An 18,344-nucleotide genomic window follows, 5' to 3' on the forward strand; every position below is an offset into this window, starting at 1 on the left:
CTTAATTATGTTTAACCAGGTAGATTATACAAACACTTTTTCTGTAAAGGAATATATAGTGGTTTGTAATCTTATGCTCTTCAGGCAATAATATCATATGTGACAAGCAACATAATAACTCTTTGAGTGCAGGTTTATTTTTTGTTTTAAAACATGTTTCATTCCAGCAATATAAGAGGTAAGAAATTCCAAACCTGTAGTCAACAGAAAAGACTGAGAAAAAAGGACAAGGAAGCACTACTTTAGTAGGTCCTTCATTTCAAAATTCAGAATACCCAAAGAGTTAAATTCCACCTGAGATTCAATAGGTATGATTTAAATCAGATTCACATTTCAGTACAAACCAAACAACATTTTTAAATATTTTTAAAGCTCAGAATGGAAAAAATAAATAAATAAAAGCAAGACAGAAAAAAAAAAAATTCAGCCTAACTTCATGGGAAAAATATCAGGCTGATTTTAGGCTTCTCATCTGCAACACAATATCCTGAGATGTAAAGGAAAAGTAGCTTCAAATACAAAGAAGAAAATTACATACGAAACCGAAAAGTTATATGAGACCCAAGTAAAGCGTATTGGCCGTTAAAGCATTTAGATATCGACATACATAGATGAAAAAAAAAACTTAATTATTTCAACAAAGTAAAAAAGTAAAAGAGGATGGTGCAGGGGACAAGAAACCATTTTAGATGATTATTGTCCACATGAAGTAAAGCAGTATTAATAAAGACTTGGAGCTCTGTAGCACCTCCTTTAAGAAAAGATGTTATAATTACACGTGATAATATATGGCAAATGTAGTAAATAATAATCATACAATAATACATAAGTATTGTTTTTTATATTCAATATTTAGAATCAAGCTCTAAAAAAATTAAAAAAAAAAGACAAGCTCTAGAAATAAACTACTATATTGTGCATAACTAACACAAAGTAAATAAAGTTGACAAGGCAAGACAATAATACAGGTAAACAAACTTTGTTAGTAAGAATGGATGAATTCTGGAAGAATAATCTCCATGTGTTTCATATTATTTCTGTTAGAAAGAAAGATATTGACATAGTTTCCAATACAGGAAATGTCAAAAAAAATTTAAACACTTTTTTTCTGTAAAATAAAACTGCATGGTTCAAATTTTAAAATTGAGAACTCCTTAATATTCAGCAATTTTATTATCCATCAACTCCACTAAAGTACAAGAAATGTTATCATCATCTTTTCAGTTCAATCAATTCAGTCACTCAGTTGTGTCTAACTCTTTGCAACTCCATGGACTGCAGCACGCCAAGTTTCCCTGTCCATCACCAGCTTCCAGAGCTTATTCAAATTCAAGTCCATCCAGTTGGTGATGCCATCCAACCATCTCATCCTCTGTCGTCCCCTTCTCCTCCCGCCCTCAATCTTTCCCAGCATCAGGGTCTTTTCTAATGAATCAGTTCTTCGCATCATGTGGCCAAAGTATTGGAACTTCAGCTTCAGCACCAGTACTTCCAATGAATATTCAGGACTGATTTCCTTTGGGATGGACTGATTGGAACTTCTTGCAGTCCAAGGGACTCTCAAAGTCTCCTCCAACACCACAGTTCAAAAGCATCCCTTTTTACTTTTTAATAATAGAAGTTAACAGGAGTTGAGACCTTTCTATGGACCAGGTACTGTCCTTAGTACTGTACATGTATAAATTCATTTAGTCTTCACATCATACCAGAATAGTACCTGAAATAGGAATTATTATTGTTCCTATTTTGGAGATGAGGAAACTGAAGCACAGACAGGTATATTAACTTTCTCAACACTCCACAGATCCCATCTGAAAGTCAATGTTTTGAACACAGGCAGTTTAGATTCCAAAGCTCATACCCCTAATTAAGATATCAATGTCTGCTATATATGGTAATAAAATCTATCTATTCATGTAACTAGATAAAAATGGAAGAAACTGCACTGAAATTGGCTAGAAAGAATACATATGAGAGAACCAATGTGAATCACCACAAATGGTAAGTGGAATCAGCAAGTGCTGGCCAGTCTTGTAATGGTGCTGTAAATAGTCTAAGGATGTTTCACTAACAATTTTATAGTTGGGCAAAGAACTGAAGGAAAGAGGGAGTTATTCATGTGATATATGTGAGAAAATCTTTGTGGGCAGAAGGGAAAGCTGAAACGTGGGCCTCTAATTGGAGGATGGAACCTTCTTGACATGTTTATGAATATGGATGTCAACCTTTGGTTACAGTGAGTGGATGTGAGCTTTTATTATTATTATTTAAAAAATAGTCCTTTACAAGAATTTGGAAAGAGCTGCAACATGACTTACACATTTATTTTTAAAAGACCGCTCTTGTCAAATGTTTTGAAAATAGACCATACAGAGGCAAAGATCTTAGTGAGGAACTAACACATTAATCCAAATGGGGAAGGATGGCAACTCAAAGCTAGGAGACAGAGGTGAAATGTTTGAATTCCAGATAAATTTTAAAGACAGCTAACAGGAATTGCTGCGAGATTGGATGTCAAGTAAACAAGAAGTGCCTAATCAATAAGACTGCAAGGATTTTATTCTCAGGGAACAAAAGGATGGAGATGCCACTTACTGAGATGCAGAAATGGGTAAAGCAGATTTGATGAGGATGAAGGCAAAGTTGTGTGTGTGTGTGTGTGTGTGTGTGTGTGTGTATATATATATATATATCAAACCAGGCAATCCTAAAGGAACTCAGTCCTCAACATTCCTTGGAAGGACTGATGCTGATGCTGAAGCTAAAGCTCCAATACTTTGTCCACCTAATGTGAAGAACTGACTCACTAGAAAAGATTCTGATGCTGGGAAGGAAAGAGGACAGAAAAAGAAGGAGGTGACAGAGGATGAGATGATTGCATGGCATCACTGACTCAATGGACATGAATTTGAGCAAACTCTGGGAAACAGGAAAGCCTGGCGTGCTGCAATCCATGGGCTCACAAAATGTCAGACATAATTTAGTCACTGAACAACAACATGTGTGTGTGTGTGTGTGTATGAATATATATGTTATATATGTGTGTGTATATATAAATACGTGTATCTATACATACTCACGCATACTTACACAGACATTCATAGATGTTTATTGTATCTACACTATAGTTGACTGTAGATAAAAAATCTAGAATATAGGTAGAAGTACTAACGTCATCTTTGTCTAGCACTATCTAATGTGTTTGAAGATGATCTGGTCTAACTAAGATGGAGATGACAGCAACAGGGAGAAAGAGAAAGGAGGAAATATTTAGAAGATATAATTGATGGGTCTTATGATTGATACTAAGAGGAGAAGGAAGGGATGAAGAAGAAATGGGGAATCACAAGTAGGATTAATTTAAGAAACATTTTTATGGCAAGTTTATAAACACAAATTTTTTAGGGTGAAATCAAATTCTCTTGGTTTTATCATTTTGTTAATTTTAGTCCCAAAATACTTTGAGGAGCATAAGTAGTTGTGAGACTTTGATTGCCTCATAGAATAGCATCTCTCACGAAGCCTTCACAGAAAATATATACTGCTTACATTTTTTATAGTATTCTGAGTAAGAATATCATGTTCTTCTGTAATATAGATACTTATTTTTAACAGAATACAATAGAATTTATAAAATGTTAAGATTAAGTTTTTTTTTATTTCAGCACTAGGAGTACAATCAAACTTTCTTATGTTTAACAAACACAAAAAAATAATTTAATTTGTACCAGTTTATTAGTATGACACATTTTATAATTATAAAATGCTATATTTAGATCCCCCAGTATTTGTAGCCTATTTTACTCATTCTGACACTTGTTTTTACACTGATTTTTTTTTGTTTTGTATTTGCTACTATTCGGTTGATTGCTTATTTTGAAACTTTTCATCACTTTAATTTTTTTTTCTCATGGATATATATTTTGTTAAGCACAGAATTTGGGATTGCTACTTTTCAAGTTAGTTAATGTTCTTTATGTTTACAAAGATAATTTATGCTTATAATGCAACAGCTATTTTACCTTTTGACTGAATTCAAATATTATTTATAGTGATTCAAATGAAAAACGGTCAATATTTATATTCCACTCTGACACAGGAGATCACATGTGCTGTCAAGTTTTTAGCTTTTCTATGTTTGAAAGATTTACAAATATACACAACTTCCCCATTAAGTGAAAAATATATATTGTAATACTGAGATGGTGGGGAAGGAAGATCATTAAAATCCAAGAGAGGATACGTTTAAAGTTATGCTGCTAGAAAAGTAGATAATTTTTATATATTCAGGCATAAATGAACAGTAAGCTTAAGCTAATTTTTATATTAACTCATTTAATTCACCCAGTAGTCCTGTGAGGAGGTGTGTGTGCTTAATCACTCAGTCATGTCTGACTCTTTGCAACCCCATGGACTGTAGCCCACCAGACTCCTCTGTCCATGGGGATTCTCCAGGAAAGAATACTGGATTGGGTTACCATGCCCTCCTCCAGGGGATCTTCCCCACCCAGGGATCGAACCCAGGTCTCCCACATTGCAGGTGGATTCTTTACTGTCTGAGCCACCAGGGAAGCCTATGAATACTCTAGTGGGCAGCCTATCCCTTCTCCAGGGGATCTTCTCACTGCAGGAATCAAACTGGGGTCTCTTGCATTGCAGGTGGATTCTTTACCAGCTGAGCTACCAGGGACATCCCCTATAAGGAGAGTAGTATTAAATTTGCATTTAACGACCGAGAAAAGGAGAAACTAGGGGATAGCCAAGAGCACAAAACTGAAAGATGGAAGCGCCAGGATTCAGCCCATGGCCCATGTAGGACACACTGAGCAATTCTGTCTCCAAGTAAAGGATGATGGCATAGGACCCAAGAAATGTGATTTTTTCCTCCGAAGTGGATGAACTTCTCCCATGAAAATTAATGACTGGTGTTTGAGCTTCTCAGAAGCCTTAATTACTATGTCTGTGTTCTTATTTTGTTTTATGGTTAAGACAGTCAAATATCTTATGACAGTATAGGTAAATTATATATATATATGTGTGTGTATTATATATGCATGTATATTATATACATATGTATGTATGTATATATATATATTCACTTCATATTTTAACGATTTTTGTTTAGCATTATGACTTTTAAATCATATTGCAAACTTTTGCTACTTCTTACATATATCAAACATTTCCATTTTAAAATAGTGAGTTAGGATTCCTGAGTCATTTGTTATTATATCATTAATATACTCTGTGGTGGTTTGTTGATATGAAAATTAGTTAACCTAATGATGCATAGGGTAAAACTTATCTTCTCAGGTACAATATTCTTTTTATTTCTCCTGACATTAACTTAGCACTTCATCATTTTGAGCTTGATGTTGTGTTGTAAATGGAGCAATACTCATTGTGGATTTGGTAACCTTAAACACTTTGATATAAGCCAAATGATTATTGTTAGAATTGAAATGAGAGAGTAGGATGATTTGTATAAAACACTAATGATATACAATTATTCACTCACAACAGGCATGCTTTGTCTTTCTATAGATTCATTCATCATCAAGAATCATCTGTATCAGCACAACACTTCAGACTGTCAGTGTTCAAGTAATTTATGATGCTTAGAATTACATGCATTGGCAGACTATTTTTACAAGTTTTCTACAGATGGTTTTATATAAAAAAATTTTATAAAGACAGAGAACAGAAGTAAGTTCTTTATAGCAAAATTGTGTTTTTCACTATATGAATTTCTGCATACTCAAGCATATTGAGTGTATGTCTCTCTGAAATTCTATTTCACAACTTATAAATGTGTATGTCCGTTTCAAAGACTGCAGTTACATTGCACATTTTAGAAAATTTATTTTTATGATAACCTTATTTGTTAAACTATATTACATGAATTTTCAGGATAATTAATCTGTTAAAAATAGGTTGCAAGAATTTTCCTTGCAGAGAAATCAGTGTGTAAGCCTTACTTTTACAACTAAATTGCAGGCTCTGTCCAGAAAATGGATTAGACTAAACCTGTGTCTTCAGTTCTGGTGCTGAATGAACAGCATCTAGATGTAAATTGTCCTGGGAAATGCTACCCTACAATGGGAAAAGCTGCATATTTACAGAGCATTATAATGTAATAACACACTAAATAAGTAAATCAGCAAAGCTAAGGTCAATATACATTATAGTTAAACAAAAATCTTTACAAATCTACAATCTTACTCATCTCTAAAATATAAGAACTGAGCTCAAAATATTTTAAACTGTTATCCAGCTGTAATAGCCCATGATTCCTAAAGAATTAATGTTTATAGAAAAGCTATTTGATTCTTAGGAGCCACTCACCTTGCTGTATAAAATGCTTCACCCCCCCCAAAAAAAAAATTAAGCAATGATAGAATGTATCCAAAAACATGCTTAGAAATATTGTTTTCATGGAAACCTATCTGAAACATAATGATAAAAGGCTTTCTGTCAGAAAAAAGGAGAGAGTTTATAATTAAATAAAAACTTCAAAGCTTTTAAGTCATATCTACATAAAAATAAGTCACAAATAACATACTGTATGGAAATGTCTTAGATTTCTGTCACCTATTCAGTATCATAAGCTTTTTATACATTAATCTGGTAAAAATATAAGGAAACACACATGCAAACATGAAAAATCATTTAGGCAGGCTTTCCATATAACATTGATTTCTACTAAGATACATTTAGAGGCAAATATCTGTGTGGGTGTTTGTGTATATTTTTTCACTCTTAGTAGGTGCATCTTATCTTTTGAATTAGAATGGTTTGTTCCATAAATGCTAAAGCTTGTCAAATAACTGGTAAATAGAAAGAAGCTAAATTTGTTTCCCCATCTTAGGTAGCATTGGGGTAGAGCAGCTGAGATGGGTATGGTATTAAGTTCTAGGATAAGTTATTGTAACGTGGAGGATGGCGTTTTGTGTTAAAAGCATAAGGATGTTTACAGGAGAAGCTCAGGAGATGCTTGGCTGTGTGTATGAAAAAGCAATGGCAATATCAGGGTCACAGGTAAATCTTCAGAATGACACAGGGCTTTCCTAATTTGTGATTTTAATTTGACACCAAGGATACTATTAATTCATCTCGCATACCTTATAGTTCTAAAATTAATTGTCCTATTTAACATCATATTTTCAGATATTGCCAATTGATGAAAAGATTTACTTTAAGAATTTAGGTTTAATATAACAATTACTATTGTTCAGTTTCCTTTTCCCTTTAAAAGTTCCCTCTTTTTGGTATTGTCCACATATGGTTGAATGAAACATGGGATATAAACTTATAGATCCACGTACAAAATATGGCCCCAAACCACTTAGTAAGCATTTACTTTCATGAAGCTCTGTCAGGCAGTATACTAAATAAAGATGATATGAACTCTGCCATCTACATGTTTTTCCAGAAAAGCACTCAAATGATTGAAATAATAAATTGTAATTTGTTTGCAGATAAACATTAAATATATGTGGATTTTCAGAATTGTTCATTTGGAGAAGAAAAAATAAATGTGGGTGGTTTAAAATATTCACAATTAGTGCCCATGTATGGACATTTATTGGTGCTGCAACACATATGACATTTAAGTATGTTTAATATCTAAATATGTGGTATATTTGAAGTAACTATTATTTTAAACAAAAGTACATCCCTGGATATGGGACATTCCTTAGTTTAAGAATCCCCTAATACCTAGGGATATATTAATTTTGTATAAAATATTTGACATTGTATATGCAAATTACATGTTTAGAAGATCTCACTTTACCTCATATAAGCATTATTTTTATAAAGTTGACAAATAAGTAAAACTTGATGAGTACAAATGCCAAGCTTGTGTATTAGAGTTCACTCTAGGAAGGTGGCAGAAAATCATTAAGAAAGCAAAGTCATGACACAGTAACCAAGCAGGTAACAGTAAAGGTTTACAATCCATACCGAAATTCAGAAAAGCTGAGAATCACAGTATATAGTTTTCAAGAAATTGCACATCATACGGCCATTCTTTTAACTCTCCTCCACATTAAAAACTTTTAAAAATAATGTTGGTTTCATCATTAGTGTCATGAATGAGGAAAATGTGGTTATTGTAGGAAATCAATGTTGGTAAGTGAAAAAGTTCACTAGAAGCAATATCATAAATATATACATATTAAATAATAAAATTTTGTAAACTATTGAATTTGTTTTCCTGAGGAGACTAGTGTACTAAACCAGAATTTAGTGTACTAAGCCAGAATTTAGTGTACCAAACCAGAATTGTTGAATGACTTAGGTTTAAAACAGTATTAATAATCTCATAGGATAAACAAGGTAAAGATATTTGTGACATGAAAGTCAGTATCTTATTGCTAATTGTTAATAACATAAGTGAAGGCATTAGTCCTTAGTCGTGTCTGATTCTTTGAGACCTCATGGATTGTTGCCTGCCAGCCTCCACTGTTCTTGGAACTCTTCAGGCAAGAATGCTGGATTGGGTGCTCTTCCCTTCTCCAGGGGATCTTCCTGACCCAGGGATTGAACCCAGGTCTCCTGCATTGCAGGCAGGTTCTTTACCATCTGAACCATGAGTTCAGTTCAGTTCAGTTCAGTCGCTCAGTCGTGTCCGACTCTTTGCAACCCCATGAATTGCAGCACGCCAGGCCTCCCTGTCCATCACCAACTCCCGGAGCTTACTCAAACTCATGTCCATCGAGTCGGTGATGCCATTCAGCCATCTCATCCTCTGTCATCCCCTTCTCCTCCTGCCCCCGATCCTTCCCAGCATCAGGGTCTTTTCCAATGAGTCAGCTCTTCGCATGAGATGGCCAAAGTATTGGAGTTTCAGCTTCAACATCAGTCCTTCCAATGAACACCCAGGACTGATCTCCTTCAGGATGGACTGGTTGGATCTCCTTGCAGTCCAAGGGACTCTCAAGAGTCTTCTCCAACACCATAGTTCAAAAGCATCAATTTTTCAGCGCTCAGCTTTCCTCACAGTCCAACTCTCACATCCATATGTGGGAAGCCCCAATAACATAAGGTGAAATTTATAAAAATGTGTTGTGGGTAATACAATGGGAGTTTGAAAATCAAAATCAACACATTTTGCTTAGAATTCTACTCAGGAAATTACTTGAGTGTGATCTCTCTATTATTAGAGCATTTAATTCCCAAATTTATATATATTGCATGATGTGAAGAGGTTACTAGGAATAAAAACATCAATACAAAGATATTATCAGACATAAGCATTTGTAATATGAGATATCTTTCATGCCATTGTTTTTTTTAATCAAACCATGCAAGGAATTCTGAGAAGTAGGCCACCATCTAAGCACAAGGAGAATAGTATATAGTAGAACTTTAACCAGCACAGCATTTCATTCAAGAAGACTGCTTCAAGACTTCATTTAAAATTATCAGGGGCACATTATCTGGGTACACAAGAAGAAGCAATTATTGGTTTAATTAGCCGGCATTCACCACATCACCCTCTTTCTCTTTGTTCGATTGCCAGGCAATTTTCTACAATCATTAAGCAAGGGAACTATAATTCCGCAATGACCTAATCTACATCTCCTTCTTGCCACGCTGGAATATTTTAAAGTTATTTATGATTGTCCTCAATAAGAACTAAGCCCATTGGACAGAAAACACTTTAGGCTTAAAAATTCAATATTCACTGATATATTTTAAACTTGATTATATTTAATGAGTTACTATGTTCTATTTGGGATAAATATTTGCTATGAATTAGGTTAAGAATCCATGACTGAGAAGAAACATATATAATCTCTATTACAATTTGTTAAAATTCTGCAAGTAATTAATTTGCAAGTATACATGTATAAGAACGAAAATGTGGAACTAAATTTTAAGAAGTTTTTAACATAGTACTGTAAGCAATAAAATAAACAAATAGACACACTAATATATTTCTACAAGTCAAGCTCTTGCAGATGATCAAGTGAAATTATTTGTTCATAATGTTAACCACTGATTCAGGTGAGTTTCTCTAAAATTTGAATCTTAATGAGAACTTTCTAGTCTGGTATTACAAAACAAGACTATGTTTCCTCTATTAGGCTGTAGTTAATACAGGTTTCTCTGGTGCAAGAACACCAAGTGGAGGATTTAGAAGCAGTAAAATGAGGTTTTATATGAAATCATTCTTAAAGCAGGGAATGGGGCCAAGAACTATATTGCAGGTAATAGGTGATGAAGGGTCTTGTTATCCATTTAGCCAGTGCTTTAATTCTTATCTCACTGTGCCTCATGTCCATAAATATTTTTTAAAAGGTTCTCTAACACATACAAGCAATACTCAAAAGGTAACCATTATCTAGAACCCCACTGTTACAGAAGCACAAATTTTACTACGTTCACCAATCTACAAAACTGAAATGTTCTAGTTTGAGGACTGATTCTATAGCCCAGTTTCTCCTTTCCTGCCACAAACTCAAGAGAATACCTCTTCCTAATTCTCTCACTATCCATTCCACACTTTACTCCTGTCTTGAGGGAAACAATTCTGATCCTGCAGATCCTCCTGGAAGCTCAAATCATAGCCTATCTTGCTCACATGATGCTTTAGATTTCTTTTATAGCAGTAATGAGTAACATATTTAGATCTGCTTCTCTTTTGAATTTTAAATAAAATAGGAAAAGGAAGTAGTAAAGTGATAAGGGTCTAAAAATAGATATACTTCCCCCCCAAAGTCAGGTTTTTGTTACAATAAATTATGTGATTTCCAAATATGAGTTGATGAGAACCATTTAGTAACACTGGTATTGTCAGTCCCTACCCAGTAGCTGGAAATTACATATCTATGTGGCGTATGTGTGTGTGTGTATTTTACCTTTTTAATTACTGAATCACATACAAAGCAGCTTTGTTGTGAGATTAAAGTAATGTGGAAATACAGCAAAATAAATGTGAAAGTCCCCTTTCCAAGGACTTCTCTTCCACTGCCTTCTCTCTTCCCCAGGGATAACGACTGTGAACTCTGGGAACTGCATTCTTCTGATGCTGCTTCAGTGTGCTTTTTTACTGATAACCAAAAAGTATATATCAATGTCCATTTATAAAAGCCTTACATAAAAAACACTATACATATTTATCTGTGACATTTTTTAATATTTGCTTTGGAGATCTCTCTAAATCTGTTTGTTTATGTCTAGCCAACTGTTTTAAATTGTAAAACCATATTCTATATATTAGATTTTATATCTATAGTCTAAATGGGATATAATTTATTCCAACTCTCCCATATGACAAACATTTGGGTTGTTTTTACTGCTGCACTAAGTCTACTAAAACATAATTTTTAGACACAAGTGTAATAAATTATTTAAGGAATCTTACTTAATACTTAGAAACAGCCTCAAAGTTGTTCACCACTGCATATATATTTTTCAATATTCTTCTGTTAAACACTAATTTACAAGATTATTAGAATATAAGTATTGTATTGAAATTATTTGGCATTAATTAAAGTTAATTAAAGTTAATCAATTTTTAAATGTTGGAAAAAATGTATTTTCAGTTTGCTGAGTAATACATAATATATGTGGTTGGGTTTGTTAAATTATGAACACCGATTTTAAATTATTCACATAATTTAAGTTCTTATTCACTTTCGATCTACAAAATATTTTTGAGGAAGCTTAAAAGTAAACCACTATGTGTTGGATTTATTAAATCTCATCTACATTCTGAACAACAATTTATCAGTAAATTATCATTCATTAATTTATCATTTCTTACTTTGAGGTGTGGCACTTTCAAATAACATATGACATTTCATTTGTTTTACTCTTAAGAATTTTGGTTTCTAATGAGTTATGACATTCTTGCCCTCCTACCATAGTTTTTAATAGTTTCTATTCACCACATTTCTTGATTTTTCCCCTCCCTTTTCATCCATTCATCCCTTCCTCTCTTTCTTCCTTTCTTCCTTCTTTGTTCTTTCACTCTTTTAAGAACGAATGGATTTTCTTGTTCTCTTGGTCACCAGCTTCATTCATTCAGTAGTTGTGTATCTCACCTATGATCTTCTGTCAGCCTCAATTTTTATTATTTATATTTGGAAACAATATGTTGGTATCTAGTGTTAATAAGTATCATTGAGAACTAAGTAAGACATTTGAAAATAAATTTATAAATGTCCTTCTATTTTCAGAGTTACAAAGAAATCTTTACAGAACTTCTATTCCTTTGTTAATTTAACCTTTAGATGTTTGGATTCTTCTCTGTGATATGGGCATAATTATACTTCTATTATAGGATTATTATAACAATTGAGATAGTAAGTGCCTGTGTTAATCACCAGAAACATGACAGATGGCTAACCAAGGACATTTCTCTTATCCCTATTTCTTTTTAAATCAATATATGTATTTTATGATTACAGAGTTACAAGACATAATTTTTTAAATAGGGTATAGGATTATAATAGTTGCATGCCAAAACTAAGTTTTATTGTTCAAATCAAATCATTTCAGTCTCTATTGTACAGGATGACAAGGCCATGTAAAGAAAATAGGATCATGATTTACCACTGATCTTTTATAAGGATAATGCCAGATTAAATGCATCAATCAAAAGACCCAGACTGGCTGAGCAGAAGAAAACATGTGCATGTATGTACTTCCACTTACCACATCACTCTGCTTGACCTCTCAAATTGTAATTATTTTATATTATTTGATTAATCCTGTTCCCATTATGGCTTGCAATTTTAATTATCTTTTATTTTTTGTCTGGCTATTGATTGCAAAAACTGATAAATGTCTTTTACTATTCTATGTAACTATTACTCATTTAATACCATTGTATCATGATTGGTCAATAGAAAAATTATAGAATTCTACATCACCAAAACTACTATTCAAGAGGAAAACCTGCAATCATTTTTAAAAATCCAGATGCATATCAAAATTGTCCTGGAATTTTTTTAAAAATACAAATGCCAGGTATTGCTTTTTTTTTCTCCAGAGCTCCTGATATGTTTCTAACAAGCAGTCATGTTTAAAAACAACTGGATTATATGATGATCTTTTACTTTTATCTAGTTTATTTCACTCTTTCTATTTCATATCCAGTGCTCCTATTTCATCTAGTTTATGTTTTCCAATTTCTCCATCTCTTCTTTTTTTTTTTTCCATGTTCTTTCTTAAACATTTATCAAGCATAGTGGAAAAGTCTTTGTATACATATATATTAATAATATGTATAATAGACATATATTAGCAAACATGAAGTTTGCCTAACTAAAAAAATTTATGATGTTTTGATTCTACTTGTTTGACTCAGTATGAATAGAATGCTATATTTCTAATTTAAAAAAATAGATTTGCAACAATCAATAAAAGTTTACTATATAGGACAGCGAACTAAAGTCAGTAACTTGTAACAACCTATAATGGAGAATAATTTTAAAAATAACATATGTGTATATATATAACTGAATCACACACACAAAAGAATTCTATTTTTTGAGATTTAGTAATGTTTATCTTTTTGCCAATTTTTCTGAACATCCTATGGACATCTAAGAACAATGTATGAGATAACAAAATTTTAAATGTGTTTGTGTAGGATATGATTAATATAAATCTAATATAAAAATATTACATTTAAGTTATTAATAACATCATTCAAGATGCTCCTATTCTTATTTTTTCACACTTAATAAAATATTCTCAGATAAATGTTAATATGTCTCACTATGATTGGCAACCCACTCCAGTATTCCTGCTTGGAGAATCCCAGGGACAGAGGAGCCTGGTGCGCTGCCGTCTATGGAGTCACACAGAGTCGGACCGACTGAAGGGACTGAGCAGCAACAGCAGCAGCATGATTATATATTTTTTCTTTACCCTTATATTTCTTCTGATTTTTGCTTTATGTATCTTTGTTTCTATAAAGAAAACTGAGCGCTGAAAAATTGATGCTTTTGAACTGTGGTGTTGGAGAAGACTCTTGGAGTCCCTTGGACTGCAAGGAGATCCAACCAGCCCATCCTAAAGGAGATCAGTCCTGGGTGTTCATTGGAAGGACTGATGTTGAAGCTGAAACTCCAATACTTTGGCCACCTGATGCGAAGAGCTGACTTATTTGAAAAGACCCTGATGCTGGGAGGGATTGGGGGCAGGAGGAGAAGGAGACGACAGAAGATGAGATGGCTGGATGGCATCACCGACTTGATGGGCATGAGTTTTGAGTAAACTCCAGGAGTTGGTGATGGACAGGGAGGCCTGGCGTGCTGCGATTCATGGGGTCGCAAAGAGTTGGACACGACTGAGCGACTGAACTGAACTGATCTTTGTTTCTTTGTTGTTAAGGTGTCTAATGGTTTATGATGTCTATCTTCTTTGTGAATTCTACCTTTTATCATTAAGAATATTCAGGCTTGTTTCCAAAAAATAAAATAAATTTATTTTGAAAATAAAAGTATAACACCAAATTATGGAGTTACTAAAAGATGATATCAGCTAGTTTGTGTATAAACACATAGTATACAGTATACACTTGAAAATATTAAGAATAATACTATTTTTATTATCATTTAACTATCTAAAATTCTGCCTTATCACATGCTTTGGTCAGGTTTCTGAGATGTAGATATTACCAGACATAGGATAATAATTCTTACTCCATGCTCTTCCACTATAAAGTTTTGAAAGTATATAATGGAAGAAATATGAAGAAAATCAACACAAAAAGGCAGTCATTGTTCAAAGTGTGATGTTCCTATTAAACAATCAAGGAGAAAATAATATAAGAATGGAAGAAAGAAAAGAGACAGCCAATCTGGAGAAGTATGGGATTAAAATAGCAAATACACTCCTTTATCCAGACAACTGGATTTCCTTCATCTTGTTTTCAAGTTTGATACATGACTAACTGATATCCTGGAGCAGAATCTTCCTGCTTAATGGCACTAGAGATGAAGACGCCCCATAGGGCAGGTTTTCAGGGAGACATAAAGTTTTGCTTGAAGAGAAATACATTTCCACTGAGCAGTATGAAGATATTAAAATAAAAAATCCCCCAAATAAGGAAACTTTCTTGAGAAGAGGATATTCTAGTCAGCATTATATTTGGATACAAACATGGTTAAAATGTAACATCTTAAATCAGTATGGCCTGGGGAACTTAATGGTATTACACATATGTGAGAATATTTCAAAACTATGTCTTCATTGAAAGTATCTTAATTACAATGTCTGTGTTTTAAAATGTCTCTTTTCCATTTTTCACTCATTCATGTGATCATTTTCTTGTGCATTTATTTATTAACTAGATGACAAGTACAGAATTGTACACTATGGGGAATCCTGTTATTTATTGCGTACTAGATAAGTGCAATTGAAAGTTTTTTTGAGTCTCAACTTTTTTTTCTTTTAAATAGGTAGAGTAGGGTCCTAAAGGTTACAGTGACAATAAATGAAGTAATTTGTCCAGTAGCATGCCTGGCACGCATTTCTCCCAGCCCACCTGTGCTGTTTCTCAGTCATGTATGACTTTTGCGACCCCATGGACTGTAGCCTGCCAGGCTTCTCTCTCCACGGAATTTCCCAAGCAAAAGTACTGGACTGAGTTGCCATTTCCTTCTCCAGGGAATCTTCCTGACCCAGGGATTGAACCCATGTCTCCTGGCTGACAGGTAGATACTTTTACCTCTGAGCCACCAGGGAAACACAAATTTTGTTCACTATAAACCACAGTTTCAGCATTTCCCACTTAAGAACTAAAATCTAATTAGTCACAACAATATGCACAACAAGTATGATTAGGCAGTTACCATTAAAAATGTGCAAACATGAAATTACTTTATTTTCATAGTTACATATGTCATTCTTGGTACTGGACCAACCTGCATTTTCCTGATGCAGTCATCTTATCCTTTGCTAGATCCTGTGCAAAACACGCTGGCAGCACCTCACCCACAGCCTCAGCACTCCAGTGCACATTAGCCTGATTTCCAAATGTCAGCAGTATTGTTTAGTATCTGTGCTCTCTTGCCTCTAGATCCTACCTTAACACCTGTGCAGCAAGCTATGCATGTTACAGAATTGACAGCTTCCCTACACACTCAGACAGAACCGACAGGGTTGGTGCGTGAAAACCCCAGCTTTTTAACCCATTGGATGAAATCATTCTGATCTGTGATTCTTCACTGTCTCCAGGAGTGTCTCCAGTGAGACTGGACTCCAGTGGTCCCCACTAGCAGCTGGCTGGATAAAGTAGCCTTCTCCCTTCCCCATTGCTTTTTTACCTCTCAGATAAATTCCTTGCACTGAATTTAGTCTTGGGGCCTGCTTCTGGAGAAAAACAGGCTTTCTCAGTCCAGACCAGTGACTGCAAAGCCTAACCTTTGTATTATTATTAGCCTAACCTAATAACCTTGTATTAAACTTACATTTGCTGTCATATGTATTAGTTGCCGTCAAATGTTTTAGTTGCCCAATTACTTCAACATCAAGGCTTTTCTTTAAATATGGTTAGCTTCCTCTTAAACCAGTCACCTATCCTGCATCTTTTCAAAAGGGTGTGACTCTGCCTGGCAGTAGGTACCAAAATGAAGAGTCTGATTACCTGATTTAGGGCTCCTTAAGATAATTAGGGCAGTGCCAGCCTGCGGTCTCAGCTTGATTTAGAACTAATCAGGTGGTGTTGACACTGAGGTCTGGGCACAGTAACACACCTGGTGTTCTAGAGTACCCTTCTGCAGCTGGTTCTTGATTGCTGAGGACTTCAAGCAGCAGTCTTGGGTCCCTTTACATCTCACTTGCATCATACCAACGCTCAGCTGACCACTCCCCTGCTGCACATACTGCTGCTGTCTCTGCCCATCGCTGACCACCAGGGTCCTTCGAAGAGTCTCAGGAAAGGAAGGACCCCCTTTGCTTCTGTGAATGCCTGTGCTTACCATTTGGCCTGTGTGTGTTGGATATTGGACATTCCAGTAAGCCTTCATCTATAAATATTTCTATTTGAGATGAAATAGGCAATAGTCTTTTCTTTCCCCCCCTAGATAAAACTTTGAATTCTGAAGGACACATGTATCCTCCCTACTTTCAAAGCCAATTCCAAGAAAATGATGGGGCAGGTGGAAGGTCAGCGAGAGGTGCTCACTATTTCAGCTCTTTCCATAAGTGACTTCTATCCACCTCTGAATCTTTCTTTTCTTACACAGACAATTTTGTGTGGATTGCCATTTACAGTCCACTAATACACAGCCCCTCAGAAACTCAGGCAATGAAATATCTAAAACCACAGCCAGGGTTGCTATTCACTTAGGGAAGGGCATTCTTATTTTGAGATATGGAAGACCTGTTTTTTTTGTAAATCACTTGAAATCATTTTGATGAAAAGATATACATACATACTTATCTATATGTTATATTTATATAGCATATATTATTTAGGACATATATATATGGGCTATACTTATATGAAGTCAGTCACAAATAAAAGTCAAGATATAGTAAAACAGAAAATATCAGTGTGATATATTGATTATGGAAGTGACACAGTGAGATCAGGGACAAAAAGGTACATGTTGCCCACAGATATCTTATTTAGACAGTGCTCATCATGCTTTCGGAGTACTTGTCTGCACTCCCCTCTTCACATCACCTACCATCTTCCTGCTTGAATTACCTTCTCCAAACTCACTGTTCTTTCTGTCCTTACAAAGAGATGAATTCCTTCTTTTGTGCCCTTTTTCCATGTGAAAGATTTTGAGTTTGCTATTGTCTCTCTTGTAGTTCTCTTCCAAGATGTCTAAGTAATCTTTCAATGGTCTTCTGATTCTCATCTATTAAATCTGTTTAAACACTGAAGTACAGCCAGTATCACTTCACTCGGTTTATTTCACACCACTCATAAGGGTCAAATATCACGTATTTGTTTATTATATTTATTTTCTCATGAGATTATAAATCTACTTGCTGAATTACTAGTGTCTAAGATAGTGTTTGACACATAAGGGAGTTTAATAAATATTTGATAGATGGGAAAAAAAGCATAACTGAAGGAAACTTAAGCTACAAGTCTTGTTAGAATTATTTTTGTTCATTAGAACCATGCAAGGTTATCATCATTGTTTTAATGTGTCACAATAAGCAAGCACAAAAAGATTGAGCTTGAACAGACTAACTTTCGTAAATATATAATAAAAATAACAATTTATATATCCTAAATAAGAATTTACATAGAAATTTAAAATTTTCACAAGGCCTAGTATAAAGATAAAATGATTCAAAATCTAATTGGGTACTGATAAATGTTAGCCATTTATCAGTTTACCATGCTATGATAAAAT

The sequence above is a fragment of the Muntiacus reevesi genome, chromosome 13 (assembly GCF_963930625.1).
Source record: "Muntiacus reevesi chromosome 13, mMunRee1.1, whole genome shotgun sequence".
In the NCBI taxonomy this organism is placed as follows: domain Eukaryota; kingdom Metazoa; phylum Chordata; class Mammalia; order Artiodactyla; family Cervidae; genus Muntiacus; species Muntiacus reevesi.